Genomic DNA, 14,860 nt, shown 5'->3' on the forward strand with positions numbered 1-14,860 from the left:
ACAACAGATTGAAGAAACCACAACAGATTTCCTTCTTCTCCTTATTCTCCTTCGTCGTCAAGGAAAGAAAGTATTTTTGCAATATTCTTAGAGATTAAAAATAAAAATGAGGAACTGAAAACTTCTACATATGCAAAGTTTTGGAAATAGTCTTCCACAATTCAGACTAGATTACTTTCTGCCTTAGATAGTGAAAGAGGATAGTTCTAATTAACATTTTTGGAACCAAAGGTCCCTGTGCCTAAGAGTGTTGAAGATTACAAAACCTTTGTACTTTCATTTGATACTAAATAGGTACATCCTATAGATCAAATTGATCTTCCTAAGAAAGCAGGAGAAATGATGTACACATCCTTGACAAGTTCTACCATGGAAACATCTAAACTATAAACATATCTAAACAATACAATATTCACTCTCAATTGAAGCTAGACAAGATGTATTTTCTATCTAAGGATACCAAAATGAAGGGGATGGAGAATCTATTTTTAAAATTAGGATTGAATCCTAAATATGTAAAGGCATGTGAGGAAATAATTAAAAGAAGAAATGAAAACATATAGGCATTAAGGAAATAGTTGAGATTACCAACAACTGAACATCCCCAAGTGTTGAGTCTCCTTTTTTATGCCTTTAATACCCTATATTGTCATCTATTTTTTACCAAATTTACCTCGAAACTTACTCACCACTTGCTTATCTTCTTCAAGAACATAAATTTTAGCATCCTTATGTATATATGAGGTAATTTATATTTAAAGCATGATTCTTATGAATTCCTATTAGTGGGAGTGAAAAAAATGATTCTTTATACTCTCTAACTATTTGGATTGGCTCACATAGATTTTTAGACGATGTTCCTGCTCATATGGTACCAATTGTGCTCATCTGGTACTAATTGTGCTCGTTCAATACCAACTATTCTCATCTAGTACCAACTGTGCTCGTCTAGTACTTGTGTCCTTCTTGCACTGACTATGTCCATATGGTACCAGATCCGACTCATCAACATCGAAGTTTCGGGTAATATTACTTTGATGAGACCAAGGGCACTAATGGTTAGTGCATTACTTTTTATGGCAAATCAATGATATTCTTCATCACTCATGCACTGCGTGTCATGAGGATGAAGCCAAACGTGTAAAAGAAAGTGATTTGTATATTTTCACAATGATTTGATATTATATTTTAACATTGAATGTAACGGCCATTCTTCTATAAGAGAAGGCTCACAAATGATAGGAGTTAGTCAGCTAGTCAGCGAGCTAGAGCTAGTAAGAGTTAAATAGTGAGTAATATAGAGTTTTAACTTTATTGTTATGCTAGAGACTTTATTTTGTAATATTTTCTTTTGGAATCAATAATACGAGAAGAAATTAATGGATTCGATGTGTTAGTGGATTCCTTAGTTTTGTAAATTCTTCCAAATTTCCTTGGTAGCTTGACAAGGGTCCACCGAAGCCATCAAGGCAAGTTTTCATTACAGTTATTGTGAAAATTGATTTGGTTTATGTGTGAGAGTGATTTAGTATTATAATCTAATTTTCAGAGTGATTGATATAACTCCATTTTTTATCATATGCAAGTAATCTATTTTTGTCAGTGATAACACATTGATTTTATGAATGCAAACATATTTAGCAAGCTATAGGTTTAAGTGTTGAATTATAATTTGAAAGAATAGGAACAGTTAAGAACACAGATCTCACCATTCACCCACATGTGCTGTTATGTGAAGACACATGTTATACCTAATATTTCCTGTACAAGAATCTATGGCTAGTTAGGTTAGGAATGAATATTTTCTTTGATGCTTGTATTGTATTAAGTTATCATAACTTTATATTTTATGTATTTCTAAAATTCGCAGAGATTCATTTTCCATGAAGGTAGGAAAGATAGATATATATTTTTTATATTATTAAATTTATATAGGTGATTTTAGCGTAAAGTTTATGAATCTGAGAAAGATTAAAAATTAAATCAAAGAAAGATTAAAAATTACAATTAATTAGTGAACAAATTTAATATTTGCATTATTTAAATCAATTAAGATTTAAAAAGGTTTTTAATTCATATTATATTTTTGTTTTTTATATTGAATTTTGATTATGTTTTTGTCTCTTACATGGGGATTTAGTGGATAATCATGGTATTGGTTTAGTTTATATAAGAAGCATATTGTTTAGAGTATAAAAAAATATTATCATTATATTATATCGTATATTGTGTTTTTTATTTTGGTAAGTTAGAGGACATTGTATTATAGAAAATGTATAAAGATTACATGCATATGTGTTTTCTGATGTAGTAGTTGTTAGTTGTCACAAAAATGGGGCAGTGAGGAGCATCTGCCCATAAAGTAGAAACCATAAGTCTTCTTGGAAAATTCATTAAATTTAACATAGAGAAAGGCCAAAAGGGAGAAAGAAGAGAAATAAATTTAGGTTGGATAAACTTGTTTAGATGTCGAGAAGATTGTCAAACTCATGGATATAGTCTTTTATGTGTTATTTTTCATTATCATTTTGAGTAAAGTGATCTATGATGTACTATGAAAACTTTCAGATATGCTTTGTTGCCTTCACCAGTTCCATTAACTGCACTCCCTTCATATTTATGACCACCATTTTATTAAAAAAATGTGATACACAACAGTGAAAGTGAAGCTCAAAGACAATTGCATCATCCAAACCAAAGTTCACTTATTATTTGCTTGATTATGAAAATCAAAGTACAAATTTTTCAATTTAAGAATCATATCGGTCTCTCTTTGCACTTTTTGGGGCAATCGCTAGTTTATTACATATGAATTTTTTGCCACGTGATTAAGAGGACAATGGATACTTCATATCAATTGTAACAAATGATGATGTTGGGGCTAATGTTTCATCCAAAATTATCGATGCACCTATCTCTATTTTTCTCCAAGGTTATTAGTCCATTAATTACTTATGTTACTTTGTTGAGCCGAGAGGCTCATTCTACAACCCAGTATGAGGGAAATGTGTAGCTTTTAAAAAAATTATTTAAATTTAAAAAACTTCAAATATAATAAAAAACAAAAATGAATATAGTGTTTAGTTTGTTTAATTAAAAAAATTGTAAAACATCAATAATCTTACTATCAAACTCTTAGTGTCCATATTAAGGAGAAGTGACAAAAATATTTTGCTCTCACTCTCAACCATAAATAAAATATTTATATGTCCCTATGAAACAACATAATCTTATGTTAGATCTAAGACTTTTGTGATTCATTATGTAGATATAAGTCTTTCGGATTAATCACATCGTCAGGATTTGGTCGACGTTTCAAACCAACTAATGTGGTTCATCTTCAGGACAAGGTGAGAAATCAATCGATTTGAAGGAATAAATAGCATGTATGCATCATTGCCCAGAGTTAACCGTTGAAAATTAGTTGTTGGTAAATTCGTTACTAAGGAAAGTAAAATATTATTTAAGAATAAGTGATAAGGAGATGTCTGTTAAATTATTCAATATTTAGTTAGAAACTAGCTGTTATGTAATAATTAAATATTTTATTTCAATATTATAAATCAATTATTTAAGGATAACAATTTATATAATAATATTATCTAAAAATAATTCATTTATATAATATTATTTGATAGGGGTTGACTTATTCATATTAAATAAACTAGCATTTGCACCAAATGTTGCAAAAGAAACGTCATAAGGCATAAATTGAGGACAACATGCCATCTCAATTTGAGAAATAGTACCATTTCATGTTGAAACAGAAAACACTTTATTGATAGGATATCAATTTACAAAATCTGAAAATGAAAAAAGCCAACCAATTTGTAAATGTATGAACTTGATTTTATAGTTTCAATAGCTTGTACCAGATCATTTAATCTTGCTCATTTCACTTCTTTAACAATATTTTTACCCTTCAATACTTTGAAGGTAGCCACAACCTTCAGTCCCAACTCCTCGAAGAAACAATGCCTCAGTAATACTCATCCACATAGCGAGTGTGGTTGCAGCCGTTTTTCATAATATTATATGTGGACTCAGAAATAAGGCCATGTAACCACAGGATCTCCGCCCTTGTGTTAAAATCTGTGAAGAAATCAAGCAGTGGTTTGCCAATCTGTAACCCAACAAAAAATAAATCAGATCATATCTTGACTTAACGCATCAGCAGAATAAAAGACAGACAATTTTCCTTTGTAGACTTACTATAAACCAACTGGTGGGGATTCTATGTATAGAATTTTATATGCATTATTTATATTGGAAGAATCTTGTCATACAATATAGTTGGTTTACACTGGCCGGGCATAATACATTGTAAAATTTTATATGACCAACAAAATCCAAGGCTAAAATTTTATATGACCAACGAAATCCAATCTTTATGAGGCTTCCAAGAAATCAAGGTAACAACTATTTTTCCTTAGGACTCCTTAAAACAATTTTTTTTTCAAGTTATTGAAGCTGTAATGTCTTTTTTTTATTACACTATTGAAAAGTTTTAAGCATGGTTATTGAAAAGTTTTAAGCATGGTTAATGTCTTGTGGGTTGTGTTATGAGAAGAGTGAGGAAAACTGAACATCATACTTTTTTTTAGGGTTTCCCTAGATCTCCGCCTCCCAAGGAAGACACATCTAGTACATGTTTGAAGCCCAAAGAGTTATAAACATGAGTCTCCTAAAATTTTTATTTAAAAAACAAAGGATTCCCACATAGGCACCAAGGCTAAGCAATTATCTAATAAAGATTCTTAGAATAAATAAATATGACTTACAAGCTCCATCCATATTCTTTGTTATGGTGAGGTAGTGGTTTCTTGACTTTTCAATCCCAAGCATGATGTTGAGGTGTAACCTACCCATGATCTTTGATACCAACTTTGCCATGGCTTCTTTCTACTTTGTACATCATAGTGTTTGTCATGGATGCCTTGGAGCTCCACCTCCAAGGGAATACTCATCTATATACATCTTTGTACCCCAAAGAGTTATAAAAATCAATGCCCTAAATTTTTTATTTGAGAAACAAAGGATTACCACATAGGCACCAAGGCTAAGAAATTGTCTAACAAAGATGCTTCTCAAGGAAATATTCATTTACATATTTTTTGATGGTCTTCCATCTAATATCATACTGCATATACTTTTACCTTTTGAACAATTAATGATGTTGAATGACCAACTCCAATCTCGACATCTGCAAACTATGTTTATTTTTTATGCCAATAGATAGCCCACATTTAGTAAAAGCTTAAAACTTGCAGACCACCCTTTTAGGAAGAGAAACATGGAAATTACAAGGGAAATAAAACCGATACATGATTTCTCGTTGATTTTGTAAATCAAGAAGCTATCTCATGCTTAGTTTTGAAGCTTGCGTCTCTTCTTTTCTAGCATTCATTTTAGGGTTACTATGGATGGTAATGGCGAGGCCAGTAGAAGCTGCTCAACTGAATAAAATATAATCTTACAGAAATTGGAAAAACAAGAAGAAAATAAAATTTATAACCCAAAACAACTAAATAATTTATCATGATATTTGAGATCCCCTTTACAATGACAAATGCCTTGTCCGCTCCTTGAAATCAACGATTTTCCCACAAAGAGAGGGCCATTCAAGATACTCACATTGAACTTGATATTGCAGCAATTAATCAAACCCAAAGCTGTAAATCTTTTGAGTTCCTCAATATTATTAACGCACTAAGTACATAACAAAATATCAGTCAACAGATCACGCTAATTGATTTTGAGAGAAGAAACAGGGCAAAGCGCTTGAAGAACTCAGATGTGGAGGAAACCGCATGGTAAAGGCACCTGCAGCCAAAGCCAAAAAAAACCATGAATCCAAAATAGACAGTCAATACAAAATGCATTTGTATGGAAAGAAAAAACAGTTTTGCATATTGGTAAGTGGGCAAGCCCGCATATGCAGCATTGCCTAGATTTAAAAGGGCCTCAACTCGCGGGCAGTCATCATCGTAGCTCTAAATCACCCGTGGGAGGCATATCTGAAGGGAGGTATAAGATTTCACATGGAAGCAAACTCTGCTATTCTTTAGGGCAAAGCGCTTGAAGAACTTAGATGTGGAGGAAAACACACAGTAAAGGCACCTGCAGCCAAAGCCAAAAAACCCATGAATCCAAAATAGACAGTCAATACAAAATGTATTCGTATGGAAAGAAAAAAAAACTCAGTTTTGCATATTGGTAAGTGGGTAAGCCCGCGGATGAAGCATTGCCCAGATTTAAAAGGGCCTCAACTCGCGGGAAGTCGTCATCGTGGCTCTAAATCCCTGTGGGAGGCACATCTGAAGGGAGGTATAGGGTTTCACATGGAAGCAAACCCTGCTATTCTTTAGGGCAAAGCGCTTGAAGAACTCAGATGTGGAGGAAACCACACGGTAAAGGCACCTGCAGCCAAAGCCAAAAAAACCATGAATCCAAAATAGACAGTCAATACAAAATGTATTCGTATGGAAAGAAAAAAAACCAGTTTTGCATATTGGTAAGTGGGTAAGCCCGCAGATGCAGCGTTGCCCAGATTTAAAAGGGCCTCAACTCGGGGGCAGCTTCCTGAAATCAATGATTTTCCCACAAAGAGAGGGCCATTCAAGGTACTCACATTGAACTTGATATTGCAGCAATTAATCAAACCCTAAGCCATAAATCTTTTGGGATATTCAATAGTATTCACGCACTAAGTACATAACAAAATATCAGTCAACAGATCACGCTAATTGATTTTGAGAGAAGCAACATGGCAAAGCGCTTGAAGAACACAGATGTGGAGGAAACCGCATGGTACCTACAGCGAAAGCAAAAAAAAGCCATGAATCCAAAATAGACAGTCAATACAAAATGCATTCGTATGGGAAGAAAAAAAGATAGTTTTGCATATTGGTAAGTGGGTAAGCCTGCGGATGCAGCATTGCCCAGATTTAAAAGGGCCTCCACTCGCGGGCAGTCGTCATCGCAGCTCCAAATCACCATGGGAGGCACATCTGAAGGGAGGTATAAGGTTTCACATGGAAGCAAACCCTGCTATTCTTTAGGGCAAAGCGCTTGAAGAACTTAGATGTGGAGGAAAACGCATGGTAAAGGCACCTGCAGCCAAAGCCAAAAAACCCATGAATCCAAAATAGACAGTCAATACAAAATGTATTCGTATGGAAAGAAAAAAAAACTCATTTTTGCATATTGGTAAGTGGGTAAGCCCGCGGATGAAGCATTTCCCAGATTTAAAAGGGCCTCAACTCGCGGGAAGTCATCATCGCGACTCTAAATCCCTGTGGCGGAGGTTGAGCCAAAGCACCTGGAAGTAGTAGTGCCCAGTGAGAGCAAGGGCGCTCGTCATGTCACTAAATTAATATAATTTTAACTAATTTAATAACGGTCTAATATTCAGATGGTTGAAATTACTTTAATTGTCTAGCACTGAAATCAATGGTCCATGAATGTACACATATTTTTAGAGGAGAGTTGATTTCAAAGGGAACGCCTTAAGGCGTAAATATTCAGTTTATTTCTCGATGGAATCCATCTAATGGAAACCAAATTTGATCACCGGTGAATATTATTGAACACCAAATACCATGGACAACATACCAAGTTTCCGAAGGTTTTAGAAATGAGAAGTTATAAAGTTGAAGTTGTTCCATGATTTGACAAATGATTTGATGCCATTGTCATAGCATCAACAATATAATGGGAAGCCCCACCAAGACGCTTTCAATAATTTATTGCAACGCATGCCTAGGTGAAAATTAGAGAGAAATGATAATTTTTTCAATGCAATTAAAATAAAAATGAATAGTAAAATGTCATAAAAGGATAAGACCAATGGTAAGACACACTAGTTCTTTTTAATTTCTAAATTATTAAACAATTTTATTATTTATTATTTTAGATGACTATTTTTATTTTTTATTAATTTTAGTTATTTTTAATTTATAATTAATTTAAGTAGTTATAATTTATGTGGTTATTTTAATATTTTTATTAATTTATATAATTATTTTAATTAGTTATTACAAAAATATGTTTTATTTAAATTTTTATTTTTTAATTATGCTTTGTTTTTAAAGTTCTATCAAATTTGGTAATTATTTTATTAATGTGGTTGTGCTAGTTTATATTGATGCACATAAGACAACTATTTACATCAAAGAGAATGAACAAATTTCAATCTAATTTTAGTTGAAGCTCATTCTACATTGATTAACTCTTTTTTCTTTTCCCCTTTATCCTTGTGTTTAAATAATTGAATTCTAAAATTTTCTATGATATATTAAATTTCACAGAGTTTTATTTGAAATCTTTGTTTTGATTGCTAATTATTTTTATGTTTTAGTCATTCATATAATAGTAGTAGCCATTATTTTGTATTTTTTAATTAATTTTCTTTTACTTCAAAATTTAACTATATAATTTGAGATTCTTTTCTCTATAATCTTGTTAGCATTTCTTAATAAAAACTTTCAACCCGCTCAAGCTTCATGTTCATGTACTTCCCTTTCAATGTATGTTTATGAGAACTTTATTTTCACTTTTAAAATCTTTTAACATAGTTGTTAATATCATGCAATAATTATAATTTATGTGTTTTTTAACCAATCCTTTTTTACTTTCTTTCAATGTATGTTTATGAGAACTTTATTTTCACTTTTAAAATCTTTTAACATAGTTGTTAATATCATGCAATAATTATAATTTATGTGTTTTTTAACCAATCCTTTTTTACTTTACAATTTAACCATGTTCTCTGAGATTACTTTCCTCCTCTCCAATTTTAATTGCATTCCTTAATAAAGATTTTACTCATGCTCTTTCATTTTAACGTGTTTTTTGGAAACTGCTTTCAGTTTTTAAACGTTATAACATTGAGATTACCATCGTCCATTAGCTTCAATCTAGTTACATATAACATTCATCTTTAAACATTTTGTACATGAATACTTATCATAATCTTATAACCTAGAAACATTTAGGACCCTTTTTCAAATTGAACATTATTTTTGTACTTTCCTAAATTACATTTATAGACGATATTAATATACTACACTATATAATTATATTTTAGTTAAATGATAAGTACATAATTGACTTATCACTACTTGATAGGCGAGTAACTAACCAAACTTTGTTGCCCTTCTCCGAGAATTATAGATATTAATGATATCTTTAATTACACAATAGATATATACTCTTTGTCAGTGCCATTTCCGTTCTATTTTTTCTGTTGAATTTAAGTTGGCTCTCTTTGTTTTTTAAATAAGTAGAGGGTATCTATGATAAAAATCACAAATTCCATATTAATCAAAGAATTATATTAACCCTCCTTACGCCGAGTCCTAGCATATTTGCATATCTATTAATTACTCACGTGTATGTTGGTACGGAGATTTGTTTAAAACATCTCTACTGGGATACCCCGCCATTATTTCCACTGATCCGCGTGTAAAGAATTTTATTCTGCAGAACGATGGTAGGATTTTCATTCCTCAATACCCGACCTCCACCATGGAGTTAACCGGAAAGTCTAATATAATGACAGCTCGTGGAGAATGTCACAATAGAAAACAAGGAGCTTTCATGCGTGTCGTCTATATTCTAATTCTCAAACGTCGCCTCCTCTTGGAAATACAAAACGCCATAACCTTCTCTATACTGTGTCTTACCATTGGTCCAATAGCTAGAGAAAATGTACCAAACATCTATGTGCAAGGAACAACTTCACCTCTTAACAGAAAAACAACTAAAATTCACTTGTAATGAATCATTCCTCTAGGACGTAATTGCAAAAGATCAAATATTTTTGTTAGAGACCTTATCAAAATTGTGAGAGAATTTATGCAGCGTGTGTTGAAAACATAATTACAGAGATAAGTTCTTTGAACCATCTGTGAGCTGGTGCAATGGTTCATTATCGGTAATGGAGGGTTTAATTTCTACCATAGTTGTTGCTTGTGATGAGAATTGTTCAATAGTAACCTGTATTATGAATTGCTTCATCAATAAGATGTATGAAGGATAATACCAGATTTTCATATCAACAGTCAAAAGAAAAACCACCTTGAGCAGTTGTTCCTCTGTTGAAATCTATCACGATGCAACTGACATAATATGGCAACAGAACTGTCTGATGACAAAATGATATTGGATTAGTAGTAGTCTTGTCTGCAAAAATCCCTTGAGAAAGAGATTCAGATGAAATAATGGTGATCTATTTGAATTCAATAAGAAGAATAATTGTAAGCCTATGGGAATTGTTTTTTCACATGCATGAATTTCAAGATATGGATGAAGGCAAATTTTACCAAAATTTCTACTCTAAATTAAACAATATTGAAGACCATGGACGGACTCTGCTGGAACATCACAGTCCTCATCATCCTTCATCTTTTACCCCTACTTCTCCTTCCAGCACACAAATGGGAGCCCCACAGACGAAGAATGGCGCGTGAGCAGTGTGGAGGGAATGTTGTTGCTGATGATCGGGCGGGGCAGTCTTGTTACTACTTTCATGGGGAAACCCCGTCATCTGCTGAACCATTGGGATCTACCCTCGTAATCACGATCGGAGCCCTGTTTCCCCTTCGTGATCGCCTCTTGCCAACGAAATTATTCCTCACCGGGATGGATCTCTGATTATTACGGAATCTCGACAACGCCTTCGCAGGCGGGGTTTGATTCCCCCGAGTCATCGAATCCGAAACTTCCTGGGCAGCCTGGGAAGGGCTGCACGGATCACAACTGGACACGGATGACGACGTTACTTCGCTGGTGGAAGGTCCTGCATTCTCCTCCTTCGAAGTCCTGATAATGAGTCCATGATCATCTGGTGTGGAGTTCAATTCCCTCTCCAGCGCCCTCCTTATCATTTCCATGTCTCGCTGGGACGCCTCGAAGATCCAGTACACAGCGTCAGTGTCTTGGTGCTTGGATGGCTGGAAGTGCCAGGCAGCCAAGGCATGTTCCCTCAATACGCTTATGGAAGGTCCTACATTCTCCACCTTCGAAGTCCTGATAATGAGTCCATGATCATCTGGTGTGGTTGATAACTAACTCAAGCATAACTGACCCAAGCATTCGTTCAAGCTAATTAGTTGGTTGATAACTGACACAAGAATAAATGACCCAAACATTCATTAAACCTAATCAGTTGGTTGATAACTGACACAAGCATTCATTCATTACTAACGTAAATCCAATGGTCAATATTTTTCCAATTGTCTAACACTACATCCGACGCTGAACATCAATATAGAGTGGCAGCTGGGGGTATTCATTTCAAAGGGAACACCTTACGACGTAAATATATTTGGTTGAAAACTAGCTGTTAGGAATAATTCAAATTAAAATATTTTATTTCATTATATTTTAATAATAATTTATTAATATTATCAATTTCTATAATAAGAATATTTATTAATATTATGTGCTTAATATGATCATTATTTGTTAGAGGATAGCTGATCTCCCTTAAATAGGAGGATATCAATGATAACTTTAAAGGTTTACTAGAAAAATATTAAAATTCAAGTTGAACTATTATGCACAAACATATTTTAGTTGTGTTAACCATTCTTCTCAGAAATATACTTACCATGCTAAACATATGAAATTAAAGAAAATTAATAAGGATAAATGGGGATAAAACCAGAAGAAGGAAAAAGAAAACCAGAAAGAATAAAAAGGAGAAAGGAGAGGAAAGGGAAGAAGAGTAATGAAGAGAGAGCTGGAATCCAAAAACCTTAATAGGGATGATGGTTGGAAATTGAGTAAGAGATGGATTCCCATTTCCACTCTGGAATCGCAATCGGTTGTGGCAATCCACTTGGATTCTTACATTCTACTTTCACTCGTTGACAACCAAAACATCTAGCCACAAACTTTGCCACATCCCTCTTCAAATTCGGCCAATAGTAAAATCTCTTCACTGTTGTCAGTGTCTTCTGATAACCTGGGTGACCTGAATAAGGGTTCGCATGAAACTCCCTCAAGATCATCTTCTTGAGCTCACTATTATCTGGTACATATATCCTATCTATGAATCAAACCAATCCATTTGTTGTAAGAAAATAATCCATATCCTGTGCACCTTCACCTATACCTGTACCTGTGCTCTGTCGTAACCTTTGCACAATATCTATATATATGGTCCATCTTGTTGACCTCCCCGTAAGATCCTATCTTGTAGATCTGTCCCATAGGATCTCATAGCTGCCAAGTGATTTACATGTACCCATATGTTGAGAGCATTTGCCACCCTGTTCTCTTTACATTTGATGTACCTGATCTCGAAATCAAACTCATTGATCATGGCCAACCATCTAGCCTGTCTGGCGTTCAGATTCAACTCGTCAAATAAATACATCCAACCCAATGCGATCACTCATAAGTACAAACCTCTTGCCAAGAAGATAGTGATTCCACATCTTCAATGCATGTATAATCGTTACCAACTCAAGATCATGTGTGGGATAGTTCTACTCGTTCTCATTCAGTTTTCGTGACTCATAGCATACCACCTGTCCATCCTGCATAAGGACTCCACCAAGTCCTCTCTTGCAAGAATCTGTTCATACTACAAATTCTTTATCTGGATCTGCAATCTTTAGCATTGGTGCATGTGTCAACAACTTCTTGAGCTACTCATAACTAGCCTCACACTCCTTTGCCCATTCGAGCCTATTACCTTTCCTCTGCAATGATGTAATATGATAAGAAATATGTAAGAAGTTCCTGATAAAACTACCGTAATAACTTGCCAAACCCATGAAAGATCTCACCTCATCCACATTCTTAGGAGCTACCCACTCCATGATGGATCTTATATTTTCTGGGTCTACTGCAATGCCCTTCTTGGAGACCACATGCCCCAAGTAATGTTCCTCAGTCTGAAAGAAACTACACTTACTGAGCTTAGCATACAACTGATGCTCTCTCAACAACCTCAACACTGCTGCTAAGTGTTTGGTATTATCCTCCTCATTTTTAGAATATACCAGTATATCATCAATGAACACAATAACAAACTTATCCAAATATGGACGCAACACACTATTCATCAAGCACATAAATGTAGCTGGAGCATTAGTTAAGCCAAATGGAACTACAAAAAACTCATAATGCCCATACCTGGTTTGGAAAGTGGTCTTGTAAATGTCTTCCTCTTTGATGTGTACCTAATGGTATCATGATCTCAAGTCAATTTTAGATCAAACTAATGCTCCCTTCAGCTGGTCGAGTAAGTCATCAATCCTCAGTAACAAATACTTGTTCTTGATTGTCACTTTGTTCAATTGCATGTAGTCAATTCATAATCTGAGAGTACCATTCTCTTCTTCGAAAACAATACCAGTGCACCCAATGGTGATACACTCGGCCTAATGTACCCCTTTTCCAACATTCCCTTCAGCTGCAAATTTAACTCAACCAACTTAGGTGTGCTCATCTTGTAAGGTGCTTTTGATGTTGGCGCTACCCTTGACACTAACTCAATAGAAAAATCTACCTCCCTTTGAGGTGGAAACTCTGTAATGTCCTAAGGAAATATATCCTTGAACTGTTGTAAAACTGGGTACCTGCTCAACACATCTGCTTCATCAACTTCCTTACCCTTATCACTAGAAATGTGCACTGCAAATAGCTTACACTCTTTCCTGCGACTATGCTTTGCTTGAATAGTTGTCACCATCCTAATTGATGTAGCCTTCTTCGTACCCTGTAAGATTCTTGGTTCTCCATTGTCATCAACACACTCAATAGCTTTATCATAGCTATCTACCTTGGTTCTATGAAGACACAACTAGTCCATGCCCAACAACATATTGTATGTGTTGGATGTGAAGCTTGATTATCTTCTTTATTCATAGGTGTTTGTTTAAGCTAGATTGATGCAAGTTAAACCCGCATAACCCAGAATCTTTCCCAATCTCATGCATATAAAAATGCACCTTCAATAACTGGCCAAGTAAGACTCCCAGTCCGGGCTAAGTCTACACCATTCATTTGCGGAAGCTTCTCAAACATCTGTTCACAAATTTTATGGTTCATAAAATCTATACTCCTAACAATCACTTCTTCATGTGATTAAACCCAACGCACATCTTCCAACTTTAATGGGCTCACCATTCCCAACTAAACTCTCACCATCTAAATGTTAACAACAAATATCTATGCTCTATCGCTATGCATCTTACACATCAAAATATATATTGCAATTTATTAACCAGCAACTATAGCTCTTGTGGCTATTCAACGCATCTTACCCATTCACCGACATAGCATCAACTTCACCAATGTTAACACTGCATTGCCCAACGCATATCCAAACTTCACTTTCATATATCTGGTAACCATTACAGCATTCTGCATTCGACTCAAACTCCCCAGCACTTGCATTCATTTTCCAAACACAAGGTTCCAATTAACATTCGAATTTTACACCTTAACCCCAAGTTTAAGATCCGACCTCTGACTAACCGATCCTCCGATCAACCCGATCCCCGATCATCGCATATCGCCATCGGCCTTCCATTACATCATCCGCTAGCCCTTCAATTCTCCGATTACGATTTGTGATTACATCTTGACCGTCGATCAGGCTCGTGATCCGACGGTTAAGATTAAATCGCGAGATCGCTATCACTATGGTTCAATGGCCGGTTCCGATTTCACTTAAAGGTTTACCACCAATGCGACATAGCTTACTCCGCTCTTCTGTGATTGCATCTGCTCCGTTGATCACAAAGGTCCAACGAATCCTGTGTATCAACACTTTATCCCTTCATTCACTATTTATGGAATTATGCCTTTCGCTGCTTCATCGCACTTCTGTTTGGAGGTT

General features: G+C 34.7%; 1 pseudogene; it reads right to left on the reverse strand.

The window, feature by feature from the left end:
* Positions 1-10,396: 10,396 nt before the first annotated feature.
* LOC149140374 (uncharacterized) lies at positions 10,397-14,419 on the reverse strand (annotated as a pseudogene).
* Between the last annotated feature and the right edge of the window lie 441 nt (positions 14,420-14,860).

Source organism: Pinus tabuliformis, chromosome X, assembly GCF_031772625.1.
Source record: "Pinus tabuliformis cultivar Carrire ecotype Pingquan chromosome X, CPIR1, whole genome shotgun sequence".
In the NCBI taxonomy this organism is placed as follows: domain Eukaryota; kingdom Viridiplantae; phylum Streptophyta; class Pinopsida; order Pinales; family Pinaceae; genus Pinus; species Pinus tabuliformis.